The sequence below is a fragment of the Melospiza melodia genome, chromosome 5 (assembly GCF_035770615.1).
Source record: "Melospiza melodia melodia isolate bMelMel2 chromosome 5, bMelMel2.pri, whole genome shotgun sequence".
Taxonomy (NCBI): domain Eukaryota; kingdom Metazoa; phylum Chordata; class Aves; order Passeriformes; family Passerellidae; genus Melospiza; species Melospiza melodia.
In genome coordinates, this window is record NC_086198.1 from 59,084,484 (window position 1) to 59,103,188 (window position 18,705).

An 18,705-nucleotide genomic window follows, 5' to 3' on the forward strand; every position below is an offset into this window, starting at 1 on the left:
CCAGACCCATAGTGGCACCAGTGCCAAGTCGGGCTGGTTTGATAGTACCAAGTGGCTCCTGCAATCTTCCATGATCACGTGGAGAAATACTTTCTGGTTTCAGCCATATGCTCTTTCTTCTCTCCCTCAACTTCTCTATCACCTCTCATCTGGTTCACATGCGCTGTCTTCAAGGTCCACAGGCTACTTTTCACAGAATCTTCTGGCCTGATGAAGTAAGAATGATGAATAGAACAGAGCTGGGATCTATTTTCCAGTTTGGATAAAATGCATTCTGCACACAAATCCAAGGAGAACGTGCTGCCCCAATGCCCAGAAAATCTTTCACTCCTGCTAGTGTTCTACGTCAACCGCAACTTAGTCTGAAAGAAAAGCTTTTTCTCTGAGAGCATCTGAGAGGTTTGCATGAAGCCCTGATATCTGACATATGCAATTTTGAATAGGAGAGGAAAAAGAAAATGGCAAGGAGTTTTTAATTTTAGTGGTTTCAATTTTAATTTCCGTGCACTTTTTCAAAACTTGTCAGCTCAAATGCCCATCAACATCTTTTAGTCATCTGTAAGTCAGTATTCATATAAAATGTGCTTCAAATCCAAAGAATTTCAAATTTGCACTCCAAGCTTCTATGCCTAGATTTATGATTTCCTACACATATTAGATGAAAGGAAGGCCTTTTTTACTGTGGGAGTGCTGGAACACTGGAACAGGTTGCCCAGAGAAGTTGTGGGTGTCCCATCCCTGAAAGTATTCAAGGTCACCTTGGACGGGGCTTGGAGCAGCAACAAAGGAGAAGCTTGATGGTAGAGAAACAAAGTTGGACTATAGAAGAAACTCGGATTGAAGTATAGGATCAAGTTTTCTCTCAGCTCTTGGGGTAAATTCAAAGTTGTACAAAATGACATTTATCTGTGCTATTCACTACTGTAACAGAAAGTTTCATGAAAACTGTACAGAAGATAGTAAATTTTAAAAGAGATAAGAATTACAGCATAAAATCCATGGGATAGGTTACAACATGAGACACTCTCTAAGAGAAAATCTCTGTGTTTCAGCACTTCATCGGGGTAAGATTTCATGAAGTGCCAAAGAAGGCGGCAAAATATCATTCGGGACATTATTTACTGGAATTCAGCCTGGCCATTAGTAGGAACTGCCTTTGAACATATCATGTAGATATACCACACACGCTTTCCCTTCACTGAAAAATTACTGTTTACAACAAATAAGCAATTGACGATCAAAATTGATTGAAAGCATCTTAAACATGTCAAGTATTTCATTGTAGATGATCTGTGATCCAAATGCTTCTTCCACCTTCGAGAGGGACAGAAGAATTCTTCCATATCATGATGGTTTAAAATTGTATCAACCAATGTTTTCTGCTGAAAAGATATCATCTATTTTTTTCTATTTTTGGAAGAAAATATTCCTAGACATACAACAGGTGAGAACTAAGTAATTTTAAAGAAACAAATGAAATGAAAATATTCTGTAAATAGAATGAAATGAAAAGCTGTGTTTTAAATAGGAGCTAAATATTAAACAGAATTTTTGTACCAGGCATTTGAATTACTGCACCAGCTCTTTTGCCCATCAAGAGAGGCATTTAGCATTTCAGTCTTTTCCAAGGTGTTCATGATCTGCTATGCTGATCTCTGTGTGTGCCTAGGTGTGTGTGGAGGGGGGGGGCATATGAAGGGGAGTGTGTATGTTTGCTTTACAATTGTTGTGGCAGATTCATGCCTCAGCTCCACATTTTGTTTTAAAAAGGTCACACCGAGTGGATATGAAGTTTACTATCAACAAGAGATCGATTCCCAAATCATCCATTTGACTCTCCCTTATAAATCATGTGCTTTGTTGCATATTTTATCAAATATACTTTCAAGCCAGATGGAGGAAGGAGGATGTGGGAATCCCTCCACCATCTTGCAACTTTTATGTAAGTAGGTTTTCAAGAAAATCATCATTTCTCTTTTAAATATGTCTGGAACAGGCATGATGGTAGTGTCAACCTGTTGGAGTTTTTGTTGCTGGAAGAAGTTGTACAAAAGGATTGGTTTTTACATTGACCAGTTACTGAATCAAGCGCAGGAATACATTGGAAATTTAGCTGGGGGTTCCTTTTCCCAGCAGACTACTTCTAGAACGAGCTTGTACACTGAAGCTGACTCTTTTGCTCTCTTTTTGTTTCTTTCCTATTTTCTTGGCTTCTTTGCCACTATCTAGACAATTTTGGAACTTTGTTCCCAACTAAAATGGTTTCAATCGTCTGATTGTGATCATACATTTTTACAAGGAATTTTTAAAATCTTTCCTCGAGTCCAGAAAGTCAAGGACTTAGATCTTTTTCTTCCCTTATCAATATTGCCATGAAATTGATAAATAAAGACCAACTCTTTATTTTTGTTTTTAACCCACGTAGATAATTCCCATCCATTAATCCATTTTGTGGACCAATAGCTGCCATTCTGATGGAAGCTGTCACTTCTTAACAATAGGCATTCTGTGACTATGTTGACTGCACTTTGGGTGAAGATCCTAACTGGTCTTAGATATACATAGGGAGAAATTTGCTCAGCCAGTGTCAGTCTTAAGCATGCGTATCAGAAGATCTTTCTAGAGCTGGGAATTTTCCCATGAAAGGGATTCAGTTAGGGAAGAGACACTTGTGCCAGAGTTTTACATTCTTCTTGAACACTGCTTAAGGAACTTAGATGCCATGTCCATTTGGATCTCTGTCTGCACAGAACTTTGTCATGCCAGCGCTTTGAAATGCATCTTGAAGAGAATTCACTAGCACAGAATGAAAGAGAGTGGAAGGGGTTGGTGGGGCTAACCAGGCCCAACCCCCCTGCCTAAACCAGGATACCTAGAGCCTCTTGCCCAGGATTCTATCTGGGTGTACTTTTAATGTCTTCAAAGATCCAGGCTCCACAATCTTTCTGGGCAGTCTGTGCCGTGGTTCAGTCACCCTGACAGTAAAGAAACATTTACTGATGTTCAAAGGCAATCTCCTGTATTTCAGTGTGTGCCCACTGCCTCTTGTCTTTTCCCTCAGCATCACTGAAAAGACACTGATTCCCTCCCCTTTGCACTATTGCTTCCATATGTATGTGTGATGCCATGTAGAGGTATGTCAAACACCTCCCTGAAGCCCAGGCAGATAATATTCCCTTCATCTACCAGTCAAGTTGATTCATCAGAGGAGTTTAAAGTGATGTTCAGCATGAAATTCCCCTGAAAAATCATGCTAACTACATTATTTGGTCATCTGTCATGTGCCTGTCAAGGATTTCCAGGAAGAGCTGCTTCATCAACTTCCTGGGGATAAAAAAGAGGCTGGCTGGTTTGTACTATGGCGAGTCCTCTTAATTGCCTTTTTTGAAGATGGGTGTCATTTGCTAACATCCACTCTTTAGCTCCTCTTCTCATCTACACCTCGGCAAAAAGCTTTTCCACTATGTCTGGCTAGGAAAAACTGTGCCAGCACAGAAAACATCTCCCATCGTGTTCTAGAAGTTGCACGGATGTCTGCCAAGTGTTTGGCAGGAAGAAAAGAAAAGTTGTCCAAAACAGCTTCCAATCGAATGTTCCTGTGATTGGAAAAGTCAGGAGAGTGCAAAGGTACTGTTTTCTATCAGTTGGCAAGGTGCGCACACAATCCCAGTGTTGTACAGCTTGCTTCTTCACCTTCCCGAAGCTGCCGCTCTCGCCGGCTGCCGGAGCCCAAGAAGCGGCTTCTTCGCGCAAAGACGATTGTGCCGCTCACAGGGCTCTCCTTAGCGCGGCTTCTGCCGAAAGACGCCCGGCAGCGGCTCTTACCTCCGGAGAGCATCCTACCTTCTTCTTTAGCTCCTCTTCTCATCTACACCTCGGCAAAACGCTTTGCCACTATGTCTGGCTAGGAAAAACTGTGCCAGCACAGAAAACATCTCCCATCGTGTTCTAGAAGTTGCACGGATGTCTGCCAAGTGTTTGGCAGGAAGAAAAGAAAAGTTGTCCAAAACAGCTTCCAATCGAATGTTCCTGTGATTGGAAAAGTCAGGAGAGTGCAAAGGTACTGTTTTCTATCAGTTGGCAAGGTGCGCACACAATCCCAGTGTTGTACAGCTTGCTTCTTCACCTTCCCGAAGCTGCCGCTCTCGCCGGCTCCCGGAACCGAAGAAGCGGCTTCTTCGCGCAAAGACGATTGTGCCGCTCACAGGGCTCTCCTTAGCGCGGCTTCTGCCGAAAGACGCCCGGCAGCGGCTCTTACCTCCGGAGAGCATCCTACCTTCGTCTTTCGCGTCTTATGTAGTCTACATCTTAGCAAAACGCTTTTCCACTATGTCTGGCTAGGAAAAACTGTGCCAGCACAGAAAACATCTCCCATCGTGTTCTAGAAGTTGCACGGATGTCTGCCAAGTGTTTGGCAGGAAGAAAAGAAAAGTTGTCCAAAACAGCTTCCAATCGAATGTTCCTGTGATTGGAAAATTCAGGAGAGTGCAAAGGTACTGTTTTCTATCAGTTGGCAAGGTGCGCACACAATCCCAGTGTTGTACAGCTTGCTTCTTCACCTTCCCGAAGCTGCCGCTCTCGCCGGCTGCCGGAGCCCAAGAAGCGGCTTCTTCGCGCAAAGACGATTGTGCCGCTCACAGGGCTCTCCTTAGCGCGGCTTCTGCCGAAAGACGCCCGGCAGCGGCTCTTACCTCCGGAGAGCATCCTACCTTCGTCTTTCGCGTCTTTTGTAGTCTACATCTTAGCAAAACGCTTTTCCACTATGTCTGGCTAGGAAAAACTGTGCCAGCACAGAAAACATCTCCCATCGTGTTCTAGAAGTTGCACGGATGTCTGCCAAGTGTTTGGCAGGAAGAAAAGAAAAGTTGTCCAAAACAGCTTCCAATCGAATGTTCCTGTGATTGGAAAAGTCAGGAGAGTGCAAAGGTACTGTTTTCTATCAGTTGGCAAGGTGCGCACACAATCCCAGTGTTGTACAGCTTGCTTCTTCACCTTCCCGAAGCTGCCGCTCTCGCCGGCTGCCGGAGCCCAAGAAGCGGCTTCTTCGCGCAAAGACGATTGTGCCGCTCACAGTGCTCTCCTTAGCGCGGCTTCTGCCGAAAGACGCCCGGCAGCGGCTCTTACCTCCGGAGAGCATCCTACCTTCGTCTTTAGCTCCTCTTCTCATCTACACCTCGGCAAAACGCTTTTCCACTATGTCTGGCTAGGAAAAACTGTGCCAGCACAGAAAACATCTCCCATCGTGTTCTAGAAGTTGCACGGATGTCTGCCAAGTGTTTGGCAGGAAGAAAAGAAAAGTTGTCCAAAACAGCTTCCAATCGAATGTTCCTGTGATTGGAAAAGTCAGGAGAGTGCAAAGGTACTGTTTTCTATCAGTTGGCAAGGTGCGCACACAATCCCAGTGTTGTACAGCTTGCTTCTTCACCTTCCCGAAGCTGCCGCTCTCGCCGGCTGCCGGAGCCCAAGAAGCGGCTTCTTCGCGCAAAGACGATTGTGCCGCTCACAGGGCTCTCCTTAGCGCGGCTTCTGCCGAAAGACGCCCGGCAGCGGCTCTTACCTCCGGAGAGCATCCTACCTTCGTCTTTAGCTCCTCTTCTCATCTACACCTCGGCAAAACGCTTTGCCACTATGTCTGGCTAGGAAAAACTGTGCCAGCACAGAAAACATCTCCCATCGTGTTCTAGAAGTTGCACGGATGTCTGCCAAGTGTTTGGCAGGAAGAAAAGAAAAGTTGTCCAAAACAGCTTCCAATCGAATGTTCCTGTGATTGGAAAAGTCAGGAGAGTGCAAAGGTACTGTTTTCTATCAGTTGGCAAGGTGCGCACACAATCCCAGTGTTGTACAGCTTGCTTCTTCACCTTCCCGAAGCTGCCGCTCTCGCCGGCTCCCGGAACCGAAGAAGCGGCTTCTTCGCGCAAAGACGATTGTGCCGCTCACAGGGCTCTCCTTAGCGCGGCTTCTGCCGAAAGACGCCCGGCAGCGGCTCTTACCTCCGGAGAGCATCCTACCTTCGTCTTTCGCGTCTTATGTAGTCTACATCTTAGCAAAACGCTTTTCCACTATGTCTGGCTAGGAAAAACTGTGCCAGCACAGAAAACATCTCCCATCGTGTTCTAGAAGTTGCACGGATGTCTGCCAAGTGTTTGGCAGGAAGAAAAGAAAAGTTGTCCAAAACAGCTTCCAATCGAATGTTCCTGTGATTGGAAAATTCAGGAGAGTGCAAAGGTACTGTTTTCTATCAGTTGGCAAGGTGCGCACACAATCCCAGTGTTGTACAGCTTGCTTCTTCACCTTCCCGAAGCTGCCGCTCTCGCCGGCTGCCGGAGCCCAAGAAGCGGCTTCTTCGCGCAAAGACGATTGTGCCGCTCACAGGGCTCTCCTTAGCGCGGCTTCTGCCGAAAGACGCCCGGCAGCGGCTCTTACCTCCGGAGAGCATCCTACCTTCGTCTTTCGCGTCTTTTGTAGTCTACATCTTAGCAAAACGCTTTTCCACTATGTCTGGCTAGGAAAAACTGTGCCAGCACAGAAAACATCTCCCATCGTGTTCTAGAAGTTGCACGGATGTCTGCCAAGTGTTTGGCAGGAAGAAAAGAAAAGTTGTCCAAAACAGCTTCCAATCGAATGTTCCTGTGATTGGAAAAGTCAGGAGAGTGCAAAGGTACTGTTTTCTATCAGTTGGCAAGGTGCGCACACAATCCCAGTGTTGTACAGCTTGCTTCTTCACCTTCCCGAAGCTGCCGCTCTCGCCGGCTGCCGGAGCCCAAGAAGCGGCTTCTTCGCGCAAAGACGATTGTGCCGCTCACAGTGCTCTCCTTAGCGCGGCTTCTGCCGAAAGACGCCCGGCAGCGGCTCTTACCTCCGGAGAGCATCCTACCTTCGTCTTTCGCGTCTTTTGTAGTCTACATCTTAGCAAAACGCTTTTCCACTATGTCTGGCTAGGAAAAACTGTGCCAGCACAGAAAACATCTCCCATCGTGTTCTAGAAGTTGCACGGATGTCTGCCAAGTGTTTGGCAGGAAGAAAAGAAAAGTTGTCCAAAACAGCTTCCAATCGAATGTTCCTGTGATTGGAAAAGTCAGGAGAGTGCAAAGGTACTGTTTTCTATCAGTTGGCAAGGTGCGCACACAATCCCAGTGTTGTACAGCTTGCTTCTTCACCTTCCCGAAGCTGCCGCTCTCGCCGGCTGCCGGAGCCCAAGAAGCGGCTTCTTCGCGCAAAGACGATTGTGCCGCTCACAGTGCTCTCCTTAGCGCGGCTTCTGCCGAAAGACGCCCGGCAGCGGCTCTTACCTCCGGAGAGCATCCTACCTTCGTCTTTCGCGTCTTTTGTAGTCTACATCTTAGCAAAACGCTTTTCCACTATGTCTGGCTAGGAAAAACTGTGCCAGCACAGAAAACATCTCCCATCGTGTTCTAGAAGTTGCACGGATGTCTGCCAAGTGTTTGGCAGGAAGAAAAGAAAAGTTGTCCAAAACAGCTTCCAATCGAATGTTCCTGTGATTGGAAAAGTCAGGAGAGTGCAAAGGTACTGTTTTCTATCAGTTGGCAAGGTGCGCACACAATCCCAGTGTTGTACAGCTTGCTTCTTCACCTTCCCGAAGCTGCCGCCCTCGCCGGCTGCCGGAGCCCAAGAAGCGGCTTCTTCGCGCAAAGACGATTGTGCCGCTCACAGGGCTCTCCTTAGCGCGGCTTCTGCCGAAAGACGCCCGGCAGCGGCTCTTACCTCCGGAGAGCATCCTACCTTCGTCTTTCGCGTCTTTTGTAGTCTACATCTTAGCAAAACGCTTTTCCACTATGTCTGGCTAGGAAAAACTGTGCCAGCACAGAAAACATCTCCCATCGTGTTCTAGAAGTTGCACGGATGTCTGCCAAGTGTTTGGCAGGAAGAAAAGAAAAGTTGTCCAAAACAGCTTCCAATCGAATGTTCCTGTGATTGGAAAAGTCAGGAGAGTGCAAAGGTACTGTTTTCTATCAGTTGGCAAGGTGCGCACACAATCCCAGTGTTGTACAGCTTGCTTCTTCACCTTCCCGAAGCTGCCGCTCTCGCCGGCTGCCGGAGCCCAAGAAGCGGCTTCTTCGCGCAAAGACGATTGTGCCGCTCACAGTGCTCTCCTTAGCGCGGCTTCTGCCGAAAGACGCCCGGCAGCGGCTCTTACCTCCGGAGAGCATCCTACCTTCGTCTTTAGCTCCTCTTCTCATCTACACCTCGGCAAAACGCTTTTCCACTATGTCTGGCTAGGAAAAACTGTGCCAGCACAGAAAACATCTCCCATCGTGTTCTAGAAGTTGCACGGATGTCTGCCAAGTGTTTGGCAGGAAGAAAAGAAAAGTTGTCCAAAACAGCTTCCAATCGAATGTTCCTGTGATTGGAAAAGTCAGGAGAGTGCAAAGGTACTGTTTTCTATCAGTTGGCAAGGTGCGCACACAATCCCAGTGTTGTACAGCTTGCTTCTTCACCTTCCCGAAGCTGCCGCTCTCGCCGGCTGCCGGAGCCCAAGAAGCGGCTTCTTCGCGCAAAGACGATTGTGCCGCTCACAGGGCTCTCCTTAGCGCGGCTTCTGCCGAAAGACGCCCGGCAGCGGCTCTTACCTCCGGAGAGCATCCTACCTTCGTCTTTAGCTCCTCTTCTCATCTACACCTCGGCAAAACGCTTTGCCACTATGTCTGGCTAGGAAAAACTGTGCCAGCACAGAAAACATCTCCCATCGTGTTCTAGAAGTTGCACGGATGTCTGCCAAGTGTTTGGCAGGAAGAAAAGAAAAGTTGTCCAAAACAGCTTCCAATCGAATGTTCCTGTGATTGGAAAAGTCAGGAGAGTGCAAAGGTACTGTTTTCTATCAGTTGGCAAGGTGCGCACACAATCCCAGTGTTGTACAGCTTGCTTCTTCACCTTCCCGAAGCTGCCGCTCTCGCCGGCTCCCGGAACCGAAGAAGCGGCTTCTTCGCGCAAAGACGATTGTGCCGCTCACAGGGCTCTCCTTAGCGCGGCTTCTGCCGAAAGACGCCCGGCAGCGGCTCTTACCTCCGGAGAGCATCCTACCTTCGTCTTTCGCGTCTTATGTAGTCTACATCTTAGCAAAACGCTTTTCCACTATGTCTGGCTAGGAAAAACTGTGCCAGCACAGAAAACATCTCCCATCGTGTTCTAGAAGTTGCACGGATGTCTGCCAAGTGTTTGGCAGGAAGAAAAGAAAAGTTGTCCAAAACAGCTTCCAATCGAATGTTCCTGTGATTGGAAAATTCAGGAGAGTGCAAAGGTACTGTTTTCTATCAGTTGGCAAGGTGCGCACACAATCCCAGTGTTGTACAGCTTGCTTCTTCACCTTCCCGAAGCTGCCGCTCTCGCCGGCTGCCGGAGCCCAAGAAGCGGCTTCTTCGCGCAAAGACGATTGTGCCGCTCACAGGGCTCTCCTTAGCGCGGCTTCTGCCGAAAGACGCCCGGCAGCGGCTCTTACCTCCGGAGAGCATCCTACCTTCGTCTTTCGCGTCTTTTGTAGTCTACATCTTAGCAAAACGCTTTTCCACTATGTCTGGCTAGGAAAAACTGTGCCAGCACAGAAAACATCTCCCATCGTGTTCTAGAAGTTGCACGGATGTCTGCCAAGTGTTTGGCAGGAAGAAAAGAAAAGTTGTCCAAAACAGCTTCCAATCGAATGTTCCTGTGATTGGAAAAGTCAGGAGAGTGCAAAGGTACTGTTTTCTATCAGTTGGCAAGGTGCGCACACAATCCCAGTGTTGTACAGCTTGCTTCTTCACCTTCCCGAAGCTGCCGCTCTCGCCGGCTGCCGGAGCCCAAGAAGCGGCTTCTTCGCGCAAAGACGATTGTGCCGCTCACAGTGCTCTCCTTAGCGCGGCTTCTGCCGAAAGACGCCCGGCAGCGGCTCTTACCTCCGGAGAGCATCCTACCTTCGTCTTTCGCGTCTTTTGTAGTCTACATCTTAGCAAAACGCTTTTCCACTATGTCTGGCTAGGAAAAACTGTGCCAGCACAGAAAACATCTCCCATCGTGTTCTAGAAGTTGCACGGATGTCTGCCAAGTGTTTGGCAGGAAGAAAAGAAAAGTTGTCCAAAACAGCTTCCAATCGAATGTTCCTGTGATTGGAAAAGTCAGGAGAGTGCAAAGGTACTGTTTTCTATCAGTTGGCAAGGTGCGCACACAATCCCAGTGTTGTACAGCTTGCTTCTTCACCTTCCCGAAGCTGCCGCTCTCGCCGGCTGCCGGAGCCCAAGAAGCGGCTTCTTCGCGCAAAGACGATTGTGCCGCTCACAGTGCTCTCCTTAGCGCGGCTTCTGCCGAAAGACGCCCGGCAGCGGCTCTTACCTCCGGAGAGCATCCTACCTTCGTCTTTCGCGTCTTTTGTAGTCTACATCTTAGCAAAACGCTTTTCCACTATGTCTGGCTAGGAAAAACTGTGCCAGCACAGAAAACATCTCCCATCGTGTTCTAGAAGTTGCACGGATGTCTGCCAAGTGTTTGGCAGGAAGAAAAGAAAAGTTGTCCAAAACAGCTTCCAATCGAATGTTCCTGTGATTGGAAAAGTCAGGAGAGTGCAAAGGTACTGTTTTCTATCAGTTGGCAAGGTGCGCACACAATCCCAGTGTTGTACAGCTTGCTTCTTCACCTTCCCGAAGCTGCCGCCCTCGCCGGCTGCCGGAGCCCAAGAAGCGGCTTCTTCGCGCAAAGACGATTGTGCCGCTCACAGGGCTCTCCTTAGCGCGGCTTCTGCCGAAAGACGCCCGGCAGCGGCTCTTACCTCCGGAGAGCATCCTACCTTCGTCTTTCGCGTCTTTTGTAGTCTACATCTTAGCAAAACGCTTTTCCACTATGTCTGGCTAGGAAAAACTGTGCCAGCACAGAAAACATCTCCCATCGTGTTCTAGAAGTTGCACGGATGTCTGCCAAGTGTTTGGCAGGAAGAAAAGAAAAGTTGTCCAAAACAGCTTCCAATCGAATGTTCCTGTGATTGGAAAAGTCAGGAGAGTGCAAAGGTACTGTTTTCTATCAGTTGGCAAGGTGCGCACACAATCCCAGTGTTGTACAGCTTGCTTCTTCACCTTCCCGAAGCTGCCGCTCTCGCCGGCTGCCGGAGCCCAAGAAGCGGCTTCTTCGCGCAAAGACGATTGTGCCGTTCACAGTGCTCTCCTTAGCGCGGCTTCTGCCGAAAGACGCCCGGCAGCGGCTCTTACCTCCTGAGAGTGGCAGCTTCGGGAAGGTGAAGAAGCAAGCTGTACAACACTGGGATTGTGTGCGCACCTTGCCAACTGATAGAAAACAGTACCTTTGCACTCTCCTGACTTTTCCAATCACAGGAACATTCGATTGGAAGCTGTTTTGGACAACTTTTCTTTTCTTCCTGCCAAACACTTGGCAGACATCCGTGCAACTTCTAGAACACGATGGGAGATGTTTTCTGTGCTGGCACAGTTTTTCCTAGCCAGACATAGTGGAAAAGCGTTTTGCTAAGATGTAGACTACAAAAGACGCGAAAGACGAAGGTAGGATGCTCTCCGGAGGTAAGAGCCGCTGCCGGGCGTCTTTCGGCAGAAGCCGCGCTAAGGAGAGCCCTGTGAGCGGCACAATCGTCTTTGCGCGAAGAAGCCGCTTCTTCGGTTCCGGGAGCCGGCGAGAGCGGCAGCTTCGGGAAGGTGAAGAAGCAAGCTGTACAACACTGGGATTGTGTGCGCACCTTGCCAACTGATAGAAAACAGTACCTTTGCACCCTCCTGACTTTTCCAATCACAGGAACATTCGATTGGAAGCTGTTTTGGACAACTTTTCTTTTCTTCCTGCCAAACACTTGGCAGACATCCGTGCAACTTCTAGAACACGATGGGAGATGTTTTCTGTGCTGGCACAGTTTTTCCTAGCCAGACATAGTGGAAAAGCGTTTTGCTAAGATGTAGACTACAAAAGACGCGAAAGACGAAGGTAGGATGCTCTCCGGAGGTAAGAGCCGCTGCCGGGCGTCTTTCGGCAGAAGCCGCGCTAAGGAGAGCCCTGTGAGCGGCACAATCGTCTTTGCGCGAAGAAGCCGCTTCTTCGGTTCCGGGAGCCGGCGAGAGCGGCAGCTTCGGGAAGGTGAAGAAGCAAGCTGTACAACACTGGGATTGTGTGTGCACCTTGCCAACTGATAGAAAACAGTACCTTTGCACTCTCCTGACTTTTCCAATCACAGGAACATTCGATTGGAAGCTGTTTTGGACAACTTTTCTTTTCTTCCTGCCAAACACTTGGCAGACATCCGTGCAACTTCTAGAACACGATGGGAGATGTTTTCTGTGCTGGCACAGTTTTTCCTAGCCAGACATAGTGGAAAAGCGTTTTGCTAAGATGTAGACTACAAAAGACGCGAAAGACGAAGGTAGGATGCTCTCCGGAGGTAAGAGCCGCTGCCGGGCGTCTTTCGGCAGAAGCCGCGCTAAGGAGAGCCCTGTGAGCGGCACAATCGTCTTTGCGCGAAGAAGCCGATTCTTCGGTTCCGGGAGCCGGCGAGAGCGGCAGCTTCGGGAAGGTGAAGAAGCAAGCTGTACAACACTGGGATTGTGTGCGCACCTTGCCAACTGATAGAAAACAGTACCTTTGCACTCTCCTGACTTTTCCAATCACAGGAACATTCGATTGGAAGCTGTTTTGGACAACTTTTCTTTTCTTCCTGCCAAACACTTGGCAGACATCCGTGCAACTTCTAGAACACGATGGGAGATGTTTTCTGTGCTGGCACAGTTTTTCCTAGCCAGACATAGTGGAAAAGCGTTTTGCTAAGATGTAGACTACAAAAGACGCGAAAGACGAAGGTAGGATGCTCTCCGGAGGTAAGAGCCGCTGCCGGGCGTCTTTCGGCAGAAGCCGCGCTAAGGAGAGCCCTGTGAGCGGCACAATCGTCTTTGCGCGAAGAAGCCGCTTCTTGGGCTCCGGCAGCCGGCGAGAGCGGCAGCTTCGGGAAGGTGAAGAAGCAAGCTGTACAACACTGGGATTGTGTGCGCACCTTGCCAACTGATAGAAAACAGTACCTTTGCACTCTCCTGACTTTTCCAATCACAGGAACATTCGATTGGAAGCTGTTTTGGACAACTTTTCTTTTCTTCCTGCCAAACACTTGGCAGACATCCGTGCAACTTCTAGAACACGATGGGAGATGTTTTCTGTGCTGGCACAGTTTTTCCTAGCCAGACATAGTGGAAAAGCGTTTTGCTAAGATGTAGACTACAAAAGACGCGAAAGACGAAGGTAGGATGCTCTCCGGAGGTAAGAGCCGCTGCCGGGCGTCTTTCGGCAGAAGCCGCGCTAAGGAGAGCACTGTGAGCGGCACAATCGTCTTTGCGCGAAGAAGCCGCTTCTTGGGCTCCGGCAGCCGGCGAGAGCGGCAGCTTCGGGAAGGTGAAGAAGCAAGCTGTACAACACTGGGATTGTGTGCGCACCTTGCCAACTGATAGAAAACAGTACCTTTGCACTCTCCTGACTTTTCCAATCACAGGAACATTCGATTGGAAGCTGTTTTGGACAACTTTTCTTTTCTTCCTGCCAAACACTTGGCAGACATCCGTGCAACTTCTAGAACACGATGGGAGATGTTTTCTGTGCTGGCACAGTTTTTCCTAGCCAGACATAGTGGAAAAGCTTTTTGCCGAGGTGTAGATGAGAAGAGGAGCTAAAGAGTGGATGTTAGCAAATGACACCCATCTTCAAAAAAGGCAATTAAGAGGACTCGCCATAGTACAAACCAGCCAGCCTCTTTTTTATCCCCAGGAAGTTGATGAAGCAGCTCTTCCTGGAAATCCTTGCCAGGCACATGACAGATGACCAAATAATGTAGTTAGCATGATTTTTCAGGGGAATTTCATGCTGAACATCACTTTAAACTCCTCTGATGAATCAACTTGACTGGTAGATGAAGGGAATATTATCTGCCTGGGCTTCAGGGAGGTTTTTGACATACCTCTACATGGCATCACACATACATATGGAAGCAATAGTGCAAAGGGGAGGGAATCAGTGTCTTTTCAGTGATGCTGAGGGAAAAGACAAGAGGCAGTGGGCACACACTGAAATACAGGAGATTGCCTTTGAACATCAGTAAATGTTTCTTTACTGTCAGGGTGACTGAACCACGGCACAGACTGCCCAGAAAGATTGTGGAGCCTGGATCTTTGAAGACATTAAAAGTACACCCAGATAGAATCCTGGGCAAGAGGCTCTAGGTATCCTGGTTTAGGCAGGGGGGTTGGGCCTGGTTAGCCCCACCAACCCCTTCCACTCTCTTTCATTCTGTGCTAGTGAATTCTCTTCAAGATGCATTTCAAAGCGCTGGCATGACAAAGTTCTGTGCAGACAGAGATCCAAATGGACATGGCATCTAAGTTCCTTAAGCAGTGTTCAAGAAGAATGTAAAACTCTGGCACAAGTGTCTCTTCCCTAACTGAATCCCTTTCATGGGAAAATTCCCAGCTCTAGAAAGATCTTCTGATACGCATGCTTAAGACTGACACTGGCTGAGCAAATTTCTCCCTATGTATATCTAAGACCAGTTAGGATCTTCACCCAAAGTGCAGTCAACATAGTCACAGAATGCCTATTGTTAAGAAGTGACAGCTTCCATCAGAATGGCAGCTATTGGTCCACAAAATGGATTAATGGATGGGAATTATCTACGTGGGTTAAAAACAAAAATAAAGAGTTGGTCTTTATTTATCAATTTCATGGCAATATTGATAAGGGAAGAAAAAGATCTAAGTCCTTGACTTTCTGGACTCGAGGAAAGATTTTAAAAATTCCTTGTAAAAATGTATGATCACAATCAGACTATTGAAACCATTTTAGTTGGGAACAAAGTTCCAAAATTGTCTAGATAGTGGCAAAGAAGCCAAGAAAATAGGAAAGAAACAAAAAGAGAGCAAAAGAGTCAGCTTCAGTGTACAAGCTCGTTCTAGAAGTAGTCTGCTGGGAAAAGGAACCCCCAGCTAAATTTCCAATGTATTCCTGCGCTTGATTCAGTAACTGGTCAATGTAAAAACCAATCCTTTTGTACAACTTCTTCCAGCAACAAAAACTCCAACAGGTTGACACTACCATCATGCCTGTTCCAGACATATTTAAAAGAGAAATGATGATTTTCTTGAAAACCTACTTACATAAAAGTTGCAAGATGGTGGAGGGATTCCCACATCCTCCTTCCTCCATCTGGCTTGAAAGTATATTTGATAAAATATGCAACAAAGCACATGATTTATAAGGGAGAGTCAAATGGATGATTTGGGAATCGATCTCTTGTTGATAGTAAACTTCATATCCACTCGGTGTGACCTTTTTAAAACAAAATGTGGAGCTGAGGCATGAATCTGCCACAACAATTGTAAAGCAAACATACACACTCCCCTTCATATGCCCCCCCCTCCACACACACCTAGGCACACACAGAGATCAGCATAGCAGATCATGAACACCTTGGAAAAGACTGAAATGCTAAATGCCTCTCTTGATGGGCAAAAGAGCTGGTGCAGTAATTCAAATGCCTGGTACAAAAATTCTGTTTAATATTTAGCTCCTATTTAAAACACAGCTTTTCATTTCATTCTATTTACAGAATATTTTCATTTCATTTGTTTCTTTAAAATTACTTAGTTCTCACCTGTTGTATGTCTAGGAATATTTTCTTCCAAAAATAGAAAAAAATAGATGATATCTTTTCAGCAGAAAACATTGGTTGATACAATTTTAAACCATCATGATATGGAAGAATTCTTCTGTCCCTCTCGAAGGTGGAAGAAGCATTTGGATCACAGATCATCTACAATGAAATACTTGACATGTTTAAGATGCTTTCAATCAATTTTGATCGTCAATTGCTTATTTGTTGTAAACAGTAATTTTTCAGTGAAGGGAAAGCGTGTGTGGTATATCTACATGATATGTTCAAAGGCAGTTCCTACTAATGGCCAGGCTGAATTCCAGTAAATAATGTCCCGAATGATATTTTGCCGCCTTCTTTGGCACTTCATGAAATCTTACCCCGATGAAGTGCTGAAACACAGAGATTTTCTCTTAGAGAGTGTCTCATGTTGTAACCTATCCCATGGATTTTATGCTGTAATTCTTATCTCTTTTAAAATTTACTATCTTCTGTACAGTTTTCATGAAACTTTCTGTTACAGTAGTGAATAGCACAGATAAATGTCATTTTGTACAACTTTGAATTTACCCCAAGAGCTGAGAGAAAACTTGATCCTATACTTCAATCCGAGTTTCTTCTATAGTCCAACTTTGTTTCTCTACCATCAAGCTTCTCCTTTGTTGCTGCTCCAAGCCCCGTCCAAGGTGACCTTGAATACTTTCAGGGATGGGACACCCACAACTTCTCTGGGCAACCTGTTCCAGTGTTCCAGCACTCCCACAGTAAAAAAGGCCTTCCTTTCATCTAATATGTGTAGGAAATCATAAATCTAGGCATAGAAGCTTGGAGTGCAAATTTGAAATTCTTTGGATTTGAAGCACATTTTATATGAATACTGACTTACAGATGACTAAAAGATGTTGATGGGCATTTGAGCTGACAAGTTTTGAAAAAGTGCACGGAAATTAAAATTGAAACCACTAAAATTAAAAACTCCTTGCCATTTTCTTTTTCCTCTCCTATTCAAAATTGCATATGTCAGATATCAGGGCTTCATGCAAACCTCTCAGATGCTCTCAGAGAAAAAGCTTTTCTTTCAGACTAAGTTGCGGTTGACGTAGAACACTAGCAGGAGTGAAAGATTTTCTGGGCATTGAGGCAGCCCGTTCTCCTTGGATTTGTGTGCAGAATGCATTTTATCCAAACTGGAAAATAGATCCCAGCTCTGTTCTATTCATCATTCTTACTTCATCAGGCCAGAAGATTCTGTGAAAAGTAGCCTGTGGACCTTGAAGACAGCGCATGTGAACCAGATGAGAGGTGATAGAGAAGTTGAGGGAGAGAAGAAAGAGCATATGGCTGAAACCAGAAAGTATTTCTCCACGTGATCATGGAAGATTGCAGGAGCCACTTGGTACTATCAAACCAGCCCGACTTGGCACTGGTGCCACTATGGGTCTGGGAGCCATGTTGCATATCGTGCATTTTAAGGAGCCAGCTGGCCACACCCAGCCATATGCCCCCAAACACAAACCAAGCCCTTTTCTCTGGCAAACAAAACTCAGCTGCCCTGCTTCTGGATGGCAGATTGCAGGAGCCACTTGGTACTATCAAACCAGCCCAACTTGGCACTGGTGCCACCTTGGCTCTGGGAACCATCCTGCCTATTGTAGCTTTTCAGGAGCCAGCCGGTCACTCCCAGCCATAGGCCCCCTGACAAATACCTCGGCCCGTTTCCCTGGCAAACAAAAGTAAGCTGCCCCGCTTCTGGATGGCAGATTGCAGGAGCTACTTAGTACTATCAAATCAGCCCGACTTGGCACAGGTGCCACCTTGGATCTGGGAACCATCCTGTGTATCGTGGATTTTCAGGGGCCAGCCGGCCACTCTCAGCCATATGCCCCCAAACACAAACCACGGACCTTTTCTCTGGCAAACAAAAATCAGCTGCCCCACTTCTGGATGGCAGATTGCAGGAGCCACTTGGGACTATCACACCAGCACAACATGGCACTGCTGCCACCTTGGATCTGGGAACAATCCTGCGTATCGTACATATTCAGGAACCAGCCGAACACTCCCAGCCACAGGCCCCCAAACACAAACAACGGCCCATTTCCCTGGCAAACAAAACTCAGCTGCCCCGCTTCTGGATGGCAGTTTGCAGGAGCCACTTGGGACTATCAAACCAGCCCGACTTGGTAATGGTACCACCTTGGATCTGGGAACCATCCGGCGTATCGTGGATTTTCAGGGGCCAGCCGGTCATTCCCAGCCATATGCTCCCAAACACAAACCTCGGCCCTTTCCTCTGGCAAACAAAACTCAACTGCCCCTCTTCTGGATGGCAAATTGCAGGAGGCACTTGGTACTACAAAAAGAGCCCGACTTGGCAGTGGTGCCACCTTGGCTCTGGGAACCATCCTGCGTATCGAGCATTTTAAGGAGCCAGCCGGCAATTCCCAGCCGTATGCCCCAAAAAGAAACCACGGACCTTTTCTCTGGCAAAAAAAACTCAGCTGTCCCGCTTCTGGATGGCAGATTGCAGGAGTCACTTTGAACCATACAACCAGCCTTACTTGGCACTGGTGCCACCTTGGATCTGGGAACCATCCTGCCTATCGTTGATTTTCAGGGGCCAGCCTACCACTCTCGGCCATAGGCCCCCAAACACAAACCACAGCCCTTTTCTCTAGCAAACAAAATTTAGCTGCCCCGCTTCTGGATGGCAAATTGCAGGAGCCACTGGGTACTACAAAAACAGCCCGACTTGGCACTGGTGCCACCTTGCGTCTGGTTACCATGCGGCGTATCGTGCATTTTAAGGAGCCAGGTGGCCACTCCCAGCCATATGCCCCCAAACACAACCCACGGCCCTTTTCTCTGGCAAACAAAACTCAGCTTCCCCGCTTCTGGATGGCAGATTGCAGGAGGCACTTGGTACTATCAAACCAGCCCGACTTGGCACTGGTGCCACCTTTGGTCTGGGAACCATCCTGCGTATTGTGGATTGTCAGGAGACAGCCGACCACTCTCGGCCACAGACCCCAATCAAAAACAAAGGTCCGTTTCCCTGGCAAAAAAAACTCAGCTGCCCC